General features: G+C 43.5%; 1 protein-coding gene across 1 annotated transcript in view; it reads left to right on the top strand.

Annotated features, from left to right (window-relative positions):
* Window positions 1-602: 602 nt before the first annotated feature.
* LOC139564601 (kelch-like protein 32) overlaps window positions 603-21423 on the top strand; it is a 44866-nt gene continuing 24045 nt past the window's right edge. Inside the window, exon 1 of the mRNA XM_071384261.1 lies at window positions 603-816. The gene's annotated coding sequence lies outside the window, so the exon portion shown is untranslated. The remainder of the gene's footprint in view (window positions 817-21423) is intronic.

Below are 21423 nucleotides of genomic sequence, written 5' to 3'. Positions count from 1 at the left end.
CCAATTTCGATAGGCCCCGTTTCTTAGCCTGGTTTCCAGTCTGTTTCTGCTCTCTTGCCAACTCTTTATGGAATATTTAGCTTCACAATGACAACGGAGTAGGCTAGAGGACCACAATGGAAACAACTCGACTAACCTGTGTCCTCTGTACATAGCCTACTTATTGTTATGTCATTTTCTTAATTTTTTTACTTTAGTTAATTTAGTAAATATTTTCCTAACTGTATTTCTTGAACTGCATTGTTGGTTAAGGGCTTGTAGTAGGCATTTCACACCTGTTGTATTCGGCACTTTTGACAAATACAATTTGATTTGAAGTATTTACTTTTTTTGTGTATATAATCATTGCCAATGTAGGTATATGTATCTGCCTGGTTTTCATTTCATGTATTTTAAATGGTAAAATCAAATAAAAAAATCGATTCAAATCAAGAGCGCAAACTGGGATCATGCCACCCATTTCTCGATTGTGCCCATAGACTATCACTAGCCTATAAAATATAACGGCTAAGCCCCATAACCTACTTGACGTACTCATACAGCAATTCCACCACTTGATGGCGCTGTGTACCACATGACCGAATGCATGTGACCATATCAAGAGGCGGGGTTTGAATGTGACAATTTAGCTAATACAATGTAACCATCTCAAGTGTCCAAGACAACCGCCTGTAAAACCGCAGACCAACTTGTTTACCAGCACTCGTTTCAACTGCTCACCACAAATGCAACCGAAACGGATTTCTAATGGGAGAAAACAGATTGTCAACAAAACGGAACCGCTGAGGGGACAGGGCCAGAGAACAGTCATATGAGGTGCGTAGCTCGTTGGCTGTGCAACATCAGGAGAATCTTACTGCATACATGGTTTGGATGGTTATTAAATGCGAGAAGTGCATATTTATACAGGGAAATATGTTTTGGGTTCAAGTCGGAGACTAGGTTTATGCGGTCAGGACACTTTGGTGAGACCGGGGTTTATCCCAAATACCCCGTGTTTTTCTTTCTCCTCCGCCGAACGATCCGCTGCCTTGTTGCTAGGAAACGTTTGACAGCTCTGATATTCAAGAGGGAATGACCAAGGCCTGCGGACTCCTCGGCTGAAACAGGCTCAAGCCGTACTGATTAAATACTCACCACCGCCGGCCTGCGTCTATCTAATCTACCGCGCGTACTTCTCATGCGATGTCAATTGCGATGTAGACTACGTTATCCACGTATAAACATGGCCATATCATGTTAACCATCAAACATCGTTCAATTCGCGAGTCATGTATGGACATTATGTTTGGCAATAAAATATGGTTCAGCAAAGTAGGTTAGCATATATCAAGCCTAGGCTACTTATCCAAAGCTTGAAAAACGAGAAGTGGCATTTTCACTGGAGCAGCATTAAAGGCAGGAATTGGACAGGACAGATGTGTAATGTGATATCCCGTCACTCTCTCTCGTTCTCTTGGTGCCTATGGTCATGCATCTGAAGGTCACTCCGTAAACCAGTGGTGTAGACAGAAATCTATTGATGGCAGGGCCAGCAAAAATGTAGGTGGGCCAAAAATGAGGCACACAGATAATCACTAAATTATCACAAATAGCGTATCCTACCTTGATGTACTCGATCGCACACAACAAAACCATCTAACATGTGATTTCACGTTACAGACCAAATAGTATTGTAGGCCTTTGTAAATCCATGACTCTTGCATTTAACATGATTTAACAAGGATTTGATGGCAATGAGAGGACATGTAGCTCCTGCAATGCAGCATGTGGCAGCCAAAATCACTATGTCCACCCTGTTGCCACATGGAGATGTGCCCTTCCCCGTTATTCAGAGCTACAAAGCTGAGCTCTCTTGGACAATGTTTACCTAAAGAACAATCACTGTGATATTCACCCCCAGCTGATGTACGACCTAGTACACTTGAAAAAAAAACAGGTGTCAACGTCTTTGCTAGGAAACTGAAAGAAACTGCTCCGGGACAAAGCAAAAACCAAAATAAGAGGAAGTATGCCACACATCCTCCAAGATCATGACCATCAGCCACCCAGAGAGACCGGCACCACTCTACCCTACACAATTGGGCCCCTTCCAGAGTGGACAGCATCCCTTACCTCACTACCCACCCATGCTAACAGGAAAACACCCTAGTCAGAAGAGACCAGCAGCCCAGCAAGACATCTATGCAGAAGTGTCACGAAGAATAGAGCACCCTGCGGCAGCTGAACTCAACCAGATAAGGCATCTGCTGAACATTATCTGCAATAAAATCCTAAATAGAATTTGTTATTATGAGAAATACAATCATTAGAAATACACCCTATTATAATGACTTCAGTGTTATATAAGCTACCCAGGAAAGGGTTAAAGTTAGCTTATACATATATACATGAGGATAAATAACAAGAAAAACGGGCTAACTGAATAAAATAAAATAAAGAACCCTAAGAAAAAGCAAAGCTAAAAAGGTGTCTCTCTTAAATCTGTCCACAGTTTCAGCCCCCATCAGATTCTCTGGCAGGCTATTCCAGAGGCTGGGTGCAAAGGGCTACCTTTCCATGCCTCTTGGTCCTAGGCTTTGGGATAGCTAACATGCCAGTGCCAGAGGACCTGAGCTACCTACTGGGTACATAACTCAAAAGCATGACTGATATGTATTGGGGTGCACAATTGTGGGTTGATTTAAAAACCAATGGAATAATCTTTAAAATGTATTCTAAAATGCACAGGCAGCCAGTGCAGAGACTTTGAAACCGGTGTAATGTCTATAGCATTCTGTATGTTTTGCAGTTAACCAATGGCTTTCTTGGTTAGACCAGACAGGAGAGCATTAAAGTAGTCAAGCCAGCTTGTAATAAAATCATGGATGAGTCTCTCTGTATCAGCCTGAGATAGAAATGGCTCTGGTGACACAGAAATGTAAAGTTGTGTATCGTCTAGGTAGCAGTGAAAATCAATGCCATGCTTTCTGATAACGCTGCCAAGGGGAACATACAGTTGAAGTCGGAAGTTTACATATAGCTTAGCCAACTCCATTTAAATTCAGTTTTTCACAATTCCTGACATTTAATCCTAGTAAAAATTCCCTGTCTTAGGTCAGTTAGGATCACCACTTTATTTTAAGAATGTGAAATGTCAGAATAATAGCAGATTGATTGATTTCAGCTTTTATTTCTTTCATCACATTCCCAGTGGGTCAGAAGTTTACATACACAATTAGTATTTGGTAGAATTGCCTTTTAAATTATTTGACTTGGGTCAAACGTTTCAGGTAGCCTTCCACAAGCTTCCCACAATAAGTTGGGTGAATGTTGGCCCATTCCTCCTGACAGAGCTGGTGTAACTGAGTCAGGTTTATAGGCCTCCTTGCTCGCACACACTTTTTCAGTTCTGCCCACATATTTTCTATAGGATTGAGAACAGGGCTTTGTGATGGCCACTCCAATACCTTGCCTTTGTTGTCCTTAAGCCATTTTGCCACAACTTTGGAAGTATGCTTGGGGTCATTGTCCATTTGGAAGACCTATTTGCGACCAAGCTTTAACTTCCTGACTGATGTCTTGAGATGTTGCTTCAATATATCCACCTAATTTTCCTCCCTCATGAAGCCATCTATTTTGTGAAGTGCACCAGTCCCTCCTGCAGCAAAACACCCCCACAACATGATGCTGCCACCCCCGTGCTTCACGGTTAGGATGGTGTTCTTCGGCTTGCAAGCCTTCTCCTTTTTCCTCCAAACATAAGTGGTCATTATGACCAAACAGTTATAGTTTTGTTTCGTCAGACCAGAGGACATTTCTCTAAACAGTACGATCTTTCTCCCCATGTGCAGTTGCAAACCGTAGCCTGGCTTTTTTATGGTGGTTTTGGAGCAGTGGCCTCTTCCTTGCTGAGCGGCCTTTCAGGTTATGTCGATATATGACTTGTTTTACTGTGGATATAGATATTTTGTACCTGTTTCCTCCAGCATCTTCACAAGGTCCTTTGCTGTTGTTCTGTGATTGATTTGCGCTTTTTGTACCAAAGTACGTTCATCTCTAGGATACAGAACTCGTCTCCTTCCTGAACAGTATAACGGCTGCGTGGTCCCATGGTGTTTATACTTGCGTACTATTGTTTGTACAGATGAACGTGGTACCTTCAGGCATTTGGAAATTGCTCCCAATGATGAACCAGACTTGTGGAGGTCTACAATTTTTTTTCTGAGGTCTTGGCTGATTTCTTTAGATTTTTCTCATGATGTCAAGCAAAGAGGCACTGAGTTTGAAGGTAGGCCTTGAAATACATCCACAGGTACACCTCCAATTGACTCAAATGATGTCAATTAGCCTATCAGAAGCTTCTAAAGCCATGACATACTTTTCTGGAATTTTCCAAGCTGTTTAAAGGCACAGTCAACTTAGTGTATGTAAACTTCTGACCCACTGGAATTGTGAAAGTGAAATAATCTGTCTGTTAACAATTGTTGGACAAATTACTTGTGTCATGCACAAAGTAGATGTCCTAACTGACTTGCCAAAACTATAGTTTGTTAACGACATTTGTGGAGTGCTTGAAAAACGAGTTTTAATGACTCCAACCTAAGTGTATGTAAACATCCGACTTCAACTGTGTGTGTGTGTGTGTGTGTGCAACTGAACAGTACCGGATCCAAAAATAAACCTTGTGGAATGTCACGTGATATCTATTTTCTCTGAGTTTTGTTCACCCAGGGTGGCAAACTCTCGACCTGTTAAATGGGTCCTAAACCAATTTAAAACTGGACCAGAGAGGCCAACCCACCTCTCCATTCTGTCCAGAAGAACATCATGGTTAACTGTGTTGAATGCAGCACCTAAACCCAAGAATACAAGGACAGAGAGCTGTTTGGCATCTGTGTTGGCTCTTGGATCATTTACCACTTTAACTAAGGCTGTCTGTGCTGTGGTGGGCACGGAAATCAGATATGATTATTTTTTGAATACAGTTTGCACTTAAATCATTTAGCTGTTTGAAAACCAATTTCTTCAGAATTTTGAAGGTTGGAGATTGGACCTGAATAATCTAGATGACTTTTCTTCAGAAGGAGTTTCATCATAGCAGTTTTTAGTGCAGTGGGGAAAGTTCCTGTGAACAGGGAGTGATTAACAATAGCTTGCACTTCTTCAGATATGCAATTAAAAACTGTTTTGAAGGTGGTGGGGATAGGATCAAGAAGGCAGGTAGAAGGCTTAAATTGTGATATGACTTTCCTGAGTATGTCTGTGTCAAGCAGGGAAAATAACTCCATTGTGCCTTTGCGTGGTAGGCTGCCTTGTGCCTTTCTGCAATTTCTCTTTAATTGATTTGTTTCCTCACTCAGACAAGGGGTTCTCAATTTCGATGTGGCCTTTTTTCAACCTTACTATAGCTATGGCATCAATGTTTGCCCTTAATTTGCTATTAAAGTTATCAACTAAATTATCACAAGAGGAAGGCAGAATAGGTGATGTATTGTTCATACGCTCAATAAAATCTGTAGCAACTTCAGAGGTAAGATAGCATTTCTTAATGATGCGTTCAGTATTACACTGTGCTATGGGCAACAAGGTAGTAAAAAATACACAGTGGTGATCAGAGAAAGCAACATCATCAATAGAGGATATGTCAATAGAAGCCCCTTGGTAATAACCAGGTCCAGAGTATGGCCACTGTTATGGGTGGGCCAGGTAACTTGTTGGATAAAGTCCATAGAGCTCAAAAGATTTATAACTTCAATGGCCTTGAGGTCAGTCTCTTTGTCAACATGAATATTAAAATCGCCCAACACAATTTTATCATAGTTCTCAAGGACAATAGTTCAGAGAAATCAGTAAAGAAATTAGAGCAGTACTTTGGTGGCCTATAGAGGGTTATGGCCAGCACTGATGACTGACATTTCAAATCAAATCAAATTGTATTTGTCACATACACATGGTTAGCAGATGTTAATGCGAGTGTAGCGAAATGCTTGTGCTTCTAGTTCCGACAATTCAGTAATAACCAACGAGTAATCTAACCTAACAATTCCACAACTACAAGTGTAAAGGGATAAAGAATATGTACATAAAGATCTATGAATGAGTGATAGTACAGAACGGCATAGGCAAGATGCAGTCGATGGTATCGAGTACAGTATATACATATGAGATGAGTAATGTAGGGTATGTAAACATAAAAGTGCATAGTTTAAAGTGGCTAGTGATGCATGTATTACAAAGATAGCTAGATGCAGTAGATGATAGAGTACAGTATATACATATACATTATATTAAGTGGCATTGTTTAAAGTGGCTAGTGATACATTTTGTATCAATTTTCATCAATTTCCATTATTAAAGTGAGCTGGAGTTGAGTCAGTATGTTGGCAGCAGCCACTTGATGTTAGTGGTGGCTGTTTAACAGTCTGATGGCCTTGAGATAGAAGCTGTTTTTCAGTCTCTCGGTCCCTGCTTTGATGCACCTGTACTGACCTCGCCTTCTGGATGATAGCGGGGTGAACAGGCAGTGGCTCGGGTGGTTGTTGTCCTTGATGATCTTTATGGCCTTCCTGTGACATCGGGTGGTGTAGGTGTCCTGGAGGGCAGGTAGTTTGCCCCCGGTGATGCGTTGTGCAGAGCTCACTACCCTCTGGAGAGCCTCTCGATTGTGCATCTGTAGAAGTTTGAGTGCTTTTGGTGACAAGCCGCATTTCTTCAGCCTCCTGAGGTTGAAGAGGCGCTGCTGCGCCTTCTTCACAACGCTGTCTGTGTGGGTGGACCAATTCAATTCCGTTTGTCCGTGATGTGTACGCCGAGGAACTTAAAACTTACTACCCTCTCCACTACTGTCCCGTCAATGTGGATAGGGGGGTGCTCCCTCTGTTGTTTCCTGAAGTCCACAATCATCTCCTTTGTTTTGTTGACGTTGAGTGTGAGGTTATTTTACTGACACCACACTCCGAGAGCCCTCACCTCCTCCCTGTAGGCCGTCTCATCGTTGTTGGTAATCAAGCCTACCACTGTAGTGTTGTCCGCAAACTTGATGATTGAGTTGGAGGCGTGCATGGCCACGCAGTCGTGGGTGAACAGGGAGTACAGGAGAGGGCTCAGAACGCACCCTTGTGGGGCCCCAGTGTTGAGGATCAGCGGGGTGGAGATGTTGTTACCTACCCTCACCACCTGGGGGCGGCCCGTCAGGAAGTCCAGTACCCAGTTGCACAGGGCGGGGTCGAGACCCAGGGTCTCGAGTTTGGAGGGTACTATGGTGTTAAATGCTGAGCTGTAGTCGATGAACAGCATTCTCACATAGGTATTCCTCTTGTCCAGATGGGTTAGGGCAGTGTGGTTGCGATTGCGTCGTCTGTGGACCTATTGGGGCGGTAAGCAAATTGGAGTGGATCTAGGGTGTCAGGTAGGGTGGAGGTGATATGGTCCTTACTAGTCTCTCAAAGCACTTCATGATGACGGAAGTGAGTGCTACGGGGCGGTAGTCGTTTAGCTCAGTTACTTTAACTTTCTTGGGAACAGGAACAATGGTGGCCCTCTTGAAGCATGTGGGAACAGCAGACTGGGATAAGGATTGATTGAATATGTCCGTAAACACACCAGCCAGCTGGTCTGCGCATGCTCTGAGGACGCGGCTGGGGATGCCGTCTGGGCCTGCAGCCTTGCGAGGGTTAACGCGTTTAAATGATTTACTCACGTCGGCTGCAGTGAAGGAGAGTCCGCAGGTTTTGGTAGCGGGCTGTGTCAGTGGCACTGTATTGTCCTCAAAGCGAGCAAAGCAGTTATTTAGTCTGTCTGGGAGCAAGACATCCTGGTCTGCGACGGGGCTGGTTTTCTTTTTGTAATCCGTGATTGACTGTAGACCCTGCCACATACCTCTTGTGTCTGAGCCGTTGAATTGCAACTCTACTTTGTCTCTATACTGACGCTTAGCTTGTTTGATTACCTTGCGGAGGGAATAGCTACACTGTTTGTATTCGGTCATGTTTCCGGTCACCTTGCCCTGGTTAAAAGCAGTGGTTCGTGCTTTCAGTTTCGCGCGAATGCTGCCATCAATCCACGGTTTCTGGTTTGGGAATGTTTTAATAGTTGTTGTGGGTACTACATCGCCGATGCACTTTCTAATGAACTCGCTCACCGAATCAGCGTATTCGTCAATGTTGTTGTTGGACGCAATGCGGAACATATCCCAATCCAAGTGATCGAAGCAGTCTTGAAGTGTGGAATCAGATTGATCGGACCAGCGTTGAACAGCCATGTTTTTGTGAGGAACATGCAATCAACTTTGCGCTCAGTAATGAGGTCATTTAAATAGTATAGCATGATGCTCAAAAGACCAAAGCTAAATGAAATGTAAAAAAAAATAGAGGCTGTCCCCTGACCCTTTTTCCCTTTTCTGATAGTGTAAAAAGCTGTAGTCCCGGTGTGAGGCTTCAATAAGAGTGGCACTACAGTCTGAAGACAGCCATGTTTTTGTGAGGAACATGCAATCAACTTTGCGCTCAGTAATGAGGTCATTCACGAGAAAGGTTTTACTAGTGATTTCTCTAACATTTAAAAGCTCCATATTCAATGAGGGTAGGCCACTCTGCCCCTGGAAAGGTAACCAATGGAATAACAACCAAATTATGAACATTACAGCCATGTTTTCTGTCAGTCTCTAATCGATCAGAATGGTAGGATATAACAATTTGTATAAACTCACTAGAAGGTGACGTTAGAGGAACATAAATTAGGTTACTCACAATAACCATAGTGCCATTTCTACAGGAGTTGATATGCTTTCCAAGTCTTTTGTGGTTTAATCTGACAGGGAGGACTGGAGCACTACCAGACCCTGTTAGTCAGTCTCTAAAACAGTTTGTGATGTTACTGAAAATAATCCTGGAACCCCTGCGGTTAGGATAATCCCGTCTCTTTTAAAAAAAACTGCTGATTGCTTTCACAGCAAATCAAAGTTGTCACAAAAGGAGACATTCCTGTCATTGCAAAGTTTCTTCAGGTACTCGTTTAGAGCACCGAGTCGGCTGAAATGTTCCGAATCCCTCCGATAGCACGGGAGGGGGCAGGAGATAATTATTCTCTTCCCTGTGCTAGCGAGGTGTTTAAAAAATATATATTTGTAGTCCTCCCTCAGATCGCCTAAAGCGAAGGTCGTTAAAACCTACGTGAATGGGCCTCCCGAGTGGCGCAGCGGTCTAAGGCACTGCATCGGCCATACCATAGCCTGGGGTTCGATCCCAGGCTGTGCCATTACCGACCGTGACCGGGAGTCCCATAGGGCGGCGCACAATTGGCCCAGCGGCGTCCGGGTTCGGTGAGGGTTTGACCGGGGGAGCTTTACTTGGCTCATCGCGCTCTAGCAACTCCTTGTGGCAAGCGTTTGCGCCTGCAGGATGACCTCGTCGTCAGTTGAACGGTGTTTCCTCCGACACATTGGTGCAGCTGGCTTCCGGGATAAGCGAGCAGGTGTTAAGAAGCGCAGTTTGGCGGGTCATGCTTCGCAAGACGCATCACTCGACTTTCGCCTGTCCCGAGCCCGTTGGAGAGTTGCAGCAATGAGACAAGACGATGATCACGAAATTCCGATGGCGTTGGAAAAAAATAGGAAGGTGGAAGATGGCACATGACCCTTCAGTCTTGAGTCAGCAACCTCCTGAACTGTGGTGGCCATGGGGGAAGGGTGCCTAGGCGGCCACCGGCTGGTGGTATACTCCCAGGATCCATGCTGACTCCTGGGGCTGGTAGGTCCGTCTCAAGCGGGCCAAAACTGTTTGATAGCTGGATTGGATCTTCTCGGATAGATGAAGGGTAGCCAGACTGCCTTTCCTATCCCCTACGCCTTCCGAGTGTCCAGTCTCCTGTGAGCTGCGGAGTTAAGCTTAACATCTGTCTGTTGGATTGGGGCATATCAACTCCACCCGACTTATCAACAGCTTTGCTATAGGATACATTTTGTAACTGAGATTGGGTTTGCCTGGGCTACAGCAAGGTTGTGTACTTAGAAAGCAGGTTATCCTTTTCTCGCAGCCCAGCGAGCAGTCGGAGTATCTCTTCCCTAAGCTGCTTGATGGTGGTGCATTTACCATCACCATCATTAAGTTTGCTGATGACACAACAGTGGTAGGCCTGATCACCGACAACGACGAGACAATCTATAGGGAGGAGGTCAGAGACTTGGCCGTGTGGTGCCAGGACAACAACCTCCCCCTCAACGTGATCAAGACAAAGGAGATGATTCTGGACTACATGAAAAGGAGGACCGAGCACGTCCTGATTCTCATCAACGGGGCTGTAGTGGAGCAGGTTGAGAGCTTCAAGTTCCTTGATGTCCACATCACCAACAAACTAACATGGTCCAAGCACACCAGGACAGTCGTGAAGAGGGCACGACAAAACCTATTCCCCCTCAAGAGACTGAAAAGATTTGGTATGGGTCCTAAGATCCTCAAACGGTTCTACAGCTGCACCATCGAGAGCATCCTGACTGGTTGCATCACTGCCTGGTATGGCAACTGCTCGGCCTCCGACCGCAAAGCACTACAGAGGGTAGTGTGTATGGCCCAGTACATAACGGGGGCAAAGCTTCCTGTCATCCAGGACCTCTATACCAGGCAGTGTCAGAGGAATGCCCTAAAAATTGTCAGACTCCAGCCACCCTAGTCATAGACTGTTCTCTCTGCTAACGCACGGCAAGCGGTATCGTAGCGCCAAGTCTAGGTCCAAGTTGCTTCTAAACAGCTTCTACCCGCAAGCCATAAGACTCCTGAACAGCTAATCAAATGGCTACCCAGACTATTTGCATTGCCTCTATGCTGCTGCTACTCTCTGTTATTATCTATGCATAGACACTTTAATAACTCTACCTACATGTACATATTACCTCAATTACATTGACTTTGTACCGGTACCCTCTGTATATAGCCCCGCTATTGTTATTTACTGCTGCTCTTTTAATTATTTGTTATTCTTCTCTTACTTTTTTGTGTTCGTATTTTCTTAAAACTGCATTGTTGGTTAAGGGCTTGTAAGTAAGCATTTCACTGTTGAATGTTGTATTCAGCGCATGTGACACATTTGATTTTATTTAGTGCTGACAAATCCCCGTCCAGTTTTCAGTTACACCTCATCTTCATCTTGTGATTGTGTGGAAATCATCTCACACCTAAAGCATTTGTGCCCAGCCGTGGATAAAGACACCAGTGGGCTAGCACTGCTAGCGTTAGCCTGCTTCGTTTTCATGACGGCTAGCAACTAACTGCTACTTAACAGGAATCCGGGAACACAAACATGCGGTCCCAGCCTTAAAACCTGTTATGGCTGCAGGCCGGTGTCGGTACACTTATGACAACAGCCCGTCCAAGTGCAGGGCGCGAAATTCAAAATATATTTTTTTGAAATATTTAACTTTCACACATTAACAAGTCCAATACAGCAAATGAAAGATAAACATCTTGTGAATCCAGCCAACATGTCCGATTTTTAAAAATGTTTTACAGCGAAAACACCACGTATATTTATGTTAGCTCACCACCAAATACAAAAAAGCACAGGTAGCATGCACAAAACCAACCAAACTAACCATCAGATGACAGTCTTATAACATGTTATACAATAAATCTATGTTTTGTTCGAAAAATGTGCATATTTGAGGTATAAATCATAGTTTTACATTGCAGCTACAATCGGAAATAGCACCGAAGCAGCTAGAACAATTACAGAGACCAAATTGAAATACCTAAATACTCATCATAAAACATTTATGAAAAATACATGGTGTACAGCAAATGAAAGACAAACATCTTGTGAATCCAGCCAATATTTCCGATTCTTTAAGTGTTTTACAGCGAAAACACAATATAGCATTATATTAGCTTACTACAATAGCCTACCACACAACCCCATTCATTCAATTCAACGTTAGCGATGGCGAATAAACTAGCAAAAGATATTAATTTTTTCACTAACCTTCATAAACTTCATCAGATGACAGTCCTATAACATCATATTACACAATACATATATGGTTTGTTCGAAAATGTGCATATTTAGAGCTGAAATCCGTGGTTATACAATGTGACCATGTAGCAATTATTTTCCAGAATCTCCATATATGTTTCTGACACTCACCTATTCTGACCAAATAACTATTCATAAACTTTACTAAAAAATACATGTTGTATAGGAAATGATAGATACACTAGTTCTTAATGCAATCGCCATGTTAGAATTCTAAAAATAACTTCATTACGACATGCTACGTTATAGCGAGAGCGCGCCCAAAATCTGGGCGCAAACTAAAAGTAAACATGTTCGACAGATATATGAAATAACATCATAAATGGGTCCTACTTTTGATGATCTTCCATCAGAATGTTGTACAAGGGGTCCTTTATCCAGAACAATCGTTGTTTGGTTTTAGAATGGCATTTTTCCCTCTCGAATGAGCAAGCAAAACTAGCCAAGTGGCGCTAAGCTCTCCTTCGTCACCAAACGCAAAGAACGCAACACGCCTAAACTCCCGGAAAAAATTCAATAATCTAATAAAACTATATTGAAAAAACATACTTTACGATGATATTATCAAATAAAATCAAAGCCGGAGATATAAGACGTCTATAACGAATGCTTTTCAGAAGCCAATACTGGTGACCTTTATGCTCTTGCTGAACAAAGGAATTCTGGGGTCATGTCATTCCAAGCTCTCTCTTTTGACCATAGAAATACCTAGAAACTCCATTTCACCTCTCACAGCCTATTGACATCTAGTGGAAGGCGTATGAAGTGCATGTATACTAATAGATATCAAGCACATTTATAGGCAGGCCCTGGAACAGAGCCTCGATTTCAGATTTTTCACTTTCTGACAGGAAGTTTGCTGCAAAATGAGTTCTGTTTTACTCACAGATATAATTCAAACGGTTTTAGAAACTTGAGAGTGTTTTCTATCCAATAGTAATAATAATATGCATATTGTACGAGCAAGAATTGAGTACGAGGCCGTTTGAAATGGGCACCTTTTATCCAAGCTACTCAATACTGCCCCTGCAGCCCAAAGAAGTTAAAGGCTAACCGCGTCGCGGAATCCATAGCAATAACTTTAGCTATGATTTTAAAAGAAAACAATTTCATAAAAACAACAAACCGAGTGTAGACAGTACACTGTTCTGTTGCGTGCACTGATTATGTATGTAGCCTCAAAGAAAGTTCATGAAATTAGTCATTTGCTAATCTTAGGTAATATCAATATTTAGTATTAGACATTTCTGAGACTCACTTTTACAGCACCTTCGATGATACAGCAGTAGGAATACAAGGATATAACATCTATAAAATGTCTACGGGGGAGGTGTTGCTGTATATATTCAGAGCCATATTCCTGTAAAGCTCAGAGAGGATCTCATGACAAATTAAGTAGAAGTGCTGTGGTTGCAGGTTCACCAGCCTCATCTGAAGCCTCTTCTTTTAGGGTGCTGCTATAGGCCACCAAGCGCTCAAGAGGAACTGTGACTAATACCTGTAACATGACCCAGGTTATCACTCAACCAATTAGAGTCTATTCTAATAGTGTTGGATCTGTGATATGATCAAGCGGATATCTTCACCAATGCAACAGGGCTTTGCTCCAAAGTGGGCGATAGTGCACAAGTTCAAACACCACAGGGAAGAGTTTTAACAGTTTCTGAGGAACGGCATTCAGTGGCTCCAGGAGAGGGTGATGGACTCTCTTTCAAATACCTGACCCACTCCTGTGCCCTCAGACCCAGCTCCACTGGGACACGCCTCACCTGTGTCTAGTGGGACACCAGGAGTACTGCGCAGATCACAGCGTAGTCACAAGGCTCCAGACAGACCGACACTATAGTTGAGACTAGGAGACTCATGGGGTTAGTTTTTGAAAAGCAGACATAGTTGAAAGAAAAAGGTCTTACCTTTGTTTGTTTACCGTTGCAGTAGCGCTAGCATGAGTTCTAAAGTATTGTGAAGAAAAGAACAGGAAGCACGGTTGTTGTTGACTTGTGTGCTTAATTTCAGTCCCCCTGTGAGGAAAATACATTAAGGGGAGTGTCTTGTTATGGTGTGGACACTATATAAATATTTCCTACTGAATAGGTGGTGTACTTAACGGAAGTATAGTAGTATTACTATTCATGGGCGCATGGTTATTATGGACATTGTTGTTTACTTGGCTGTGATGTCATCACCCAGAGTTGGCACAGCATTAAGAGGACAGTACCTTATGTTGAGTTGGGTATATCGCTCTCTGGTTTTCTACCGTTTGTACATGGCTGTACCCCTTTATTTAGTTATTTGCAATGAACATTGAAATGCGTGTGGATAATCTTTGTAAATTACCACAATTACTATCCGGTAATATGGTCAGGTGCCGCAAAGGAAGACCTAGCAAAGTTGCAGCTGGCTCAAAACAAACCAGCACACCTTGCACTTAACTGCACACACAGAACTAACATCATCAACATGCATGATAGTCTTTCATGGTTGTAGAGAAATTGACTACTTCTATTCTAGTCTTTTTAATAAACATTTGTAAGTTTAAAAAATCCCTAACCACTTGTTTAATCTATTTACGTACACTTCAAACATATTTACATTGCATTCGGAAAGCATTTGTTACGTTACAGCCGTATTTATTAAAACACAATTTTCGCCTTATCAATCTTCACACAATTCCCCATAATGACAAAGCAAAACAAATGTTTGCTAATTTATAAAAATAAAAATAAATGATATCACATTTACATAAGTATTCAGATCCTTTACTCAGTACTTTGTTGAAGCACCTTTGGCAGTGATTACAGCCTTGAGTCTTCTTGGGTATGACGCTACAAGCTTGGCACACCTGTATTTGGGGAGTTTCTCTCATTCTTCTCGTCAGATCCTCTCAAGCTCTGTCATGTTGGATGGGGAGCATTGCTGCACAGCTATTTTCCGGTCTTTCCAGAGATGTTGGATCGTGTTCAAGTCCAGGCTCTGGCTGAGCCACTCAATGACATTCAGAGACTTGTACCGAAGCCACTCCTCCGTTGTCTTAGCTGTGTGCTTAGGGTCGTTGTCCTGTTGGAAGGTGAACCTTCACCCCAGTCTGAGGTCCTGAGTTCTCCTGAAGCAGGTTATCATGGATCTCTCTGTACTTTGCTCCATTCATCTTTGCCTCGATCCTGACTAGTCTTCCAGTCCCTGTCGCTGAAAAACATCCCCACAGCATAATTCTGCCACCACCATGCTTCACCGTAGGGATGGTGCCAGGTTTACTCCAGATGTGACGCATGGCATTCAGGCCAAAGAGCTCAATCTTGGTTTCATCAGACCAGAGAATCTTGTTTCTCATGGTCTGAGTCCTCTAGGTGCGTTTTGGCAACTCCAAGCGGGCTGTCATTTGCCTTTTTACTGAGGCGTGGCTTCCGTCTTGGTGGTTACAAACTTCTTCCATTTAAGATTGATGGAGGCCACTGTGTTCTTGGGGACCTTCAATGCTGCAGACATTTTTTGGTACCCCTCCCCAGATCGGTGCCTCGACAAAATCCTGTCTCGGAGCTCTAAGGACAATTGCTTCGACCTCGTGGCTTGGTTTTTGCTCTGACATGCACTGTCAACTGTGGGACCATATTTTTTAAATTTAACCTTTAGGCTGGACAAAGTTGAACTACTGTTTAACGGATGCCCCGCCTCTCTTTTCTCCACCCCCCAAAAAAAAATATTATACTAAAAATAAGAAATCTGGTGTGTTCTTCTTTGGCCAATATATGCGGCTCTTTGTTTATAATGAAACACACACCCTCGCACCTGCAGGCCACGTGCAGATGTTTCATATGTCTCTCATGCTGTCAAGGCTGAAGCCAGCACAATTCCTACTATTTGTGTCGAGGTTAAACGTGGGACATCCCTCGTTATAAACAAACAGTCGGTTAAATTCATGTTTATTGCATCATTTTCAGGTTAGAAGCGATATAATAGACGAAAACAACAGTGTAATTTAATCAATTGACTGGCCAAAGATCAGGGCATTCATCGGCAAATACGCAGTGCAAGCTGATAGTATTTTGGACAACCAAATGAAAGTCAAAATGATTGATGAAATCGAAGTGTGTCAGCTGTATGGTGATTTGCGATTCATAACTTACATTTTACCGGTACTACCAGTAATAGTAGTAGGCCAACCGATAACCACGACGGAATGCGTTTAAAGTGATGATGCGCCGCCGAGAACAGCTAGCGTGTCCAGCAAAGTACATCGCCAGTGGAACGCACTGCTGATCAGAAGGTGGGGGCTTTTCATGGTAGCCAGACGAGACAAACGAAGGAGGATGCGGTGAGCGAAGTTACTGGGCTCGAATTTAGTTACGCTCGCTGACTATAGATTGATGATTCTAATGGTGCATGTTATAAGCATTTTTTTGTTGTTGATGATGATAGGTTATACTCTAAGGCTGGATTTATGTATTTTTTTTCTCCAATGCTACATTCATTTGGCAGACCTAACTTGATTGACCCTCTTTCTACAAGGGTTAGTCTGAGAGGCCTAATCATATTTGTATGAACATTTTGTTAATGCCTAGGCTATAGAGATGCATTCGGGTAGAGAACTCTTTATTATGCGTCAACATTTATTTGATTACAATTATTTGTCAATCATTCTTTAATTTGTTAGGCTATACAATTAAGTAGATTAATGAACTGATACATTCATACATTACTTTTATTTTCTAAATGTTTTAATATGATAGGATGTACAATAGAATGCAATTTCTATGTGAATGTTTATTAATGTTAATTTGTGTATTAATAATCTGCAAATCAGTCTGAAATCGAATATTTATCCTATTGTTCATGTCCATATAGCCTAGGACAATGTGGTAAAGTACTGTTATTCCTTATCCACTTAATGTTAATGTTAATGTAACCAGGTGGTGAATCGCATCTCTGCATGTCTGGCAGACATATCAGTGTGGATGACGGATCACCACCTCAAGCTGAACCTCGGCAAGACGGAGCTGCTCTTCCTCCCGGGGAAGGACTGCCCGTTCCATGATCTCGCCATCACGGTTGACAACTCCATTGTGTCCTCCTCCCAGAGTGCTAAGAACCTTGGCGTGATCCTGGACAACACCCTGTCGTTCTCAACTAACATCAAGGCGGTGACCCGTTCCTGTAGGTTCATGCTCTACAACATTCGCAGAGTACGACCCTGCCTCACGCAGGAAGCGGCGCAGGTCCTAATCCAGGCACTTGTCATCTCCCGTCTGGATTACTGCAACTCGCTGTTGGCTGGGCTCCCTGCCTGTGCCATTAAACCCCTACAACTCATCCAGAACGCCGCAGCCCGTCTGGTGTTCAACTTTCCCAAGTTCTCTCACGTCACCCCGCTCCTCCGCTCTCTCCACTGGCTTCCAGTTGAAGCTCGCATCCGCTACAAGACCATGGTGCTTGCCTACGGAGCTGTGAGGGGAACGGCACCTCCGTACCTTCAGGCTCTGATCAGGCCCTACACCCAAACAAGGGCACTGCGTTCATCCACCTCTGGCCTGCTCGCCTCCCTACCTCTGAGGAAGTACAGTTCCCGCTCAGCCCAGTCAAAACTGTTCGCTGCTCTGGCACCCCAATGGTGGAACAAACTCCCTCACGACGCCAGGTCAGCGGAGTCAATCACCACCTTCCGGAGACACCTGAAACCCCACCTCTTTAAGGAATACCTAGGATAGGATAAAGTAATCCTTCTAACCCCCCCCCCCCCCCTTAAAAGAGTTAGATGCACTATTGTAAAGTGGTTGTTCCACTGGATATCATAAGGTGAATGCACCAATTTGTAAGTCGCTCTGGATAAGAGCGTCTGCTAAATGACTTAAATGTAAATGTAAATGTAATGTATTTTTTTTTCTTTTTTCGCTCGCCTCACTTTTCTGGGGGGGAAATCCGTTAAACAGTGAATCAAATTTAACTAGACAAGTCAGTTAAGAACAAATTCTTATTTACAAAGACTGCCTACTCCGGCCAAACCCTAACCCGGACCGTGGTGATACAGCTTGGAATTGAACCAGGTTCTGTAGTGACGCCTCTATCAAATCAAATGTATTTATATAGCCCTTCTTACATCAGCTGATATCTCAAAGTGCTGTACAGAAACCCAGCCTAAAACCCCAAACAGCAAGCAATGCAGGTGTAGAAGCACGGTGTCTAGGAAAAACTCCCTAGAAAGGCCAAAACCTAGGAAGAAACCTAGAAAGGAACCAGGCTATGAGGGGTGGCCAGTCCTCTTCTGGCTGTGCCGGGTGGAGATTATAACAGAACATGGCCAAGATGTTCAAATGTTCATAAATGACCAGCATGGTCAAATAATAATGGTGGCGGCAGCGTAGCCTAGTGGTTAGAGCGTTGGACTAGTAACCGAAAGGTTGCAAGTTCAAATCCCCGAGCTGACAAGGTACAAATCTGTCCTTCTGCACCTGAACAAGGCAGTTAACCCACTGTTCCTAGGCCGGTATTGAAAATAACAATTTGTTCTTAACTGACTTGCCTAGTTATATAAAGATAAAATAATAATCACAGTAGTTGTCGAGGGTGCAAACAGGTCAGCACCTCGACCGCTCCTGCTGTCTCTAGAGTTGAAAACAGCAGGTCTGGGACAGGTAGCACGTCTGGTGAACAGGTCAGGGTTCCATAGCCACAGGCAGAACAGTTGAAACTGGAGCAGCAGCACGGCCAGGTGGACTGGGGACAGTCCACTCATGCCAGGTAGTTCTGAGGAATGGCTCAGGTCCTCCGAGAGAGAATTAGAGAGAGCATACTTAAATTCACACAGGACACAGGAGAAGTACTCCAGATATAACAGACTGACCCTACCCCCCTGACACAGCATACATACTGGACATTAGGGGTCAGGAGACACTGTGGCCCCATCCGATGATACCCCCGGACAGGGCCAAACAGGCAGGATATAACCCCACCCACTTTGCCAAAGCACAGATACCTTCAACCACCAACCTACCATCCTGAGTATAGCCCACAAAGATCTCCGCCACGGCACAACCAAAGGGGGGGCGCCAACCCAGACAGAAAGACCACGTCAGTGACTCAACCCACTCAAGTGATGCACCCCTCCTAGGGACGGCATGGAAGAGCACCAGTAAGCCAGTGACTCAGCCCCTGTAATAGGGTTAGAGGGGAGAGGGCCAGGCAGAGACAGCAAGGGTGGTTCGTTGCTCCAGTGCCTTTCCGTTCACCTTCACACTCCTGGGCCAGACTACACTCAATCATATGACCTACTGAAGAGATGAGTCTTCAATGAAGACTTAAAAGTTGAGACCTGCGACCTTAAAAGTTGAGAAGTCTGCGTCTCTCACATGGGTAGGCAGCCCATTCCATAAAAATGGAGCTCTATAGGAGAAAGCCCTGCCTCCAGCTGTTTGCTTAGAAATTCTAGGGACAATTAGGAGGCGTGCGTGTAGCGTACGTGTATGTACAGCAGGACCAACTCGGAAAGATGGAAGATGGTCAAGCCCTTTGTAGGTTAGCAGTAAAACCTTGAAATCAGCCCTTGCTGATAGCACTGGAGGGATATGATCACATTTTTTGGTTCTAGTCAAGACTAACTGAAGTTTGTTTAGTGCTTTATCCGGGTAGCCGGAAAGTTGAGCATTGCAGTAGTCTAACATAGAAAAATTCATCCATGCTTTTGTTCCTTCTGCATTTTTCTTATTTTTCTCAATTAAGTTGGAAAAATAGGATGATTGAGCAGCAGTGAGGGCTCTTCGATACTGCACGGTACTGTCTTTCCAAGCTAGTCAGGAGACTTCCAGTTTGGTGTGGCGCCATTTCCGTTTTCTGGAAGCTTGCTTCAGAGCTCAGGTATTTTCTGTATACCAGGGAGCTAGTTTCTCATGACAAATCTTTTTAGTTTTTAGGGGTGCGACTGCATCTAGGGTATTGCGCAAGGTTAAATTGAGTTCCTCAGTTAGGTGGTTAACTTATTTTTGTCCTCTGACGTCCTTGGGTAGGCAGAGGGAGTCTGGAAGGGCAACAAGGAATCTTTGTGTTGTCTGAGAATTTATAGCACAACTTTTGATGCTCCTTGGTTGGGGTCTGAGCAGATTATTTGTTGCGATTGCAAACGTAATAAAATGGTGGTCCAATAGTCCAGGGTTATGAGGAAAAACATTAAGATCCACAACATTTATTCCATGGGACGAAACTAGGTCCAGAGTATGTATGACTGTGGCAGTGAGTAGGTCCGGAGACATGTTGGACAAAACCCACTGAGTCGATGATGGCTCCGAAAGCCTTTTGGAGTGGGTCTGTGGACTTTTCCATGTGAATATTAAAGTCACTAAAAATGTGAATATTATCTGCTGTGACTACAAGGTCCGATAGGAATTCAGGGAACTCAGTGAGGAACGCTGTATATGGCCCAGGGGGCCAGTAAACAGTAGCTATAAAAAGTGATTGAGTAGGCTGCATAGATTTCATGACTAGAAGCTCAAAAGACCAAAACGTCTTCTTTTTTTTTTGTAAATTGAAATTTGCTATCGTAAATGTTAGCAACACCTCCGCCTTTGCGGGATGCGCGGGGGATATGGTCACTAGTGTAACCAGGTGTAATCACTAGTGTAACCAGTAAATGTGTCTATTGGGATGCATGTGTCTACTGAGATGCAGTGCCTTAGACCGCTGTGCCACTCTGGAGCCCAAAATATATAGACAGGTGGACTCCAAGTTGTAGAAACATCTCAAGGATGATCAATGGAAACAGGATGCACCTGAGCTCAATTTCGAGTCTCATAGCAAAGTGTCTGAATACTTTTGTAAATAAGGTATTTCTGTTTTAAATTTTTTATAAATTTGCAAACATTTAAAAGATCCACAACAGCTGAGGATTTTTATTTAATCTATTTTAGAAAAGGGCTGTAACGTAACAAAATGTGGAAAAGGTCAAGGGGTCTGAATACTTTCCGAAGGCACTGTACATACCCCACCAGACACGCCACTACAGGTTTCTTCACGGTCTCCAAACCAAAAACAGATTTAATGCATCGCTCAGTTATGTATAGAGCCATGTCATCGTGGAATGTTCTGCCACAAGAGGTTACTTGGGCAAAAAGCAAGTTTAGCTTAAGAAAACGGATAAAAACATGTATCACAGTGCCTTTTTCTAAAGATCTAATTTAACTGTACTGTATATAAGAATATGCTTATGTGTATATACTGTGTACAAAATATTAAGACACCTTCCTAATTTTGAGTTTTTCCCCTCAGAACAGCCTAAATTCTTTGGCGCATGTACTCAACAAGGTGTCAACCATTCCACAGGGAATGGGATACTGGCCCATGTTGACTCCAATGCTTCTCACAGTTGTGCCAAGTTGTCTGGATGTCCTTTGGGTAGGAACCATTCTTGAAACACACAGGAAACTGTTGCATGAAAAA

Source organism: Salvelinus alpinus, chromosome 35 (genome assembly GCF_045679555.1).
Source record: "Salvelinus alpinus chromosome 35, SLU_Salpinus.1, whole genome shotgun sequence".
NCBI classification, from domain to species: domain Eukaryota; kingdom Metazoa; phylum Chordata; class Actinopteri; order Salmoniformes; family Salmonidae; genus Salvelinus; species Salvelinus alpinus.
This window is presented reverse-complemented; position numbering and strand designations above follow the sequence as displayed.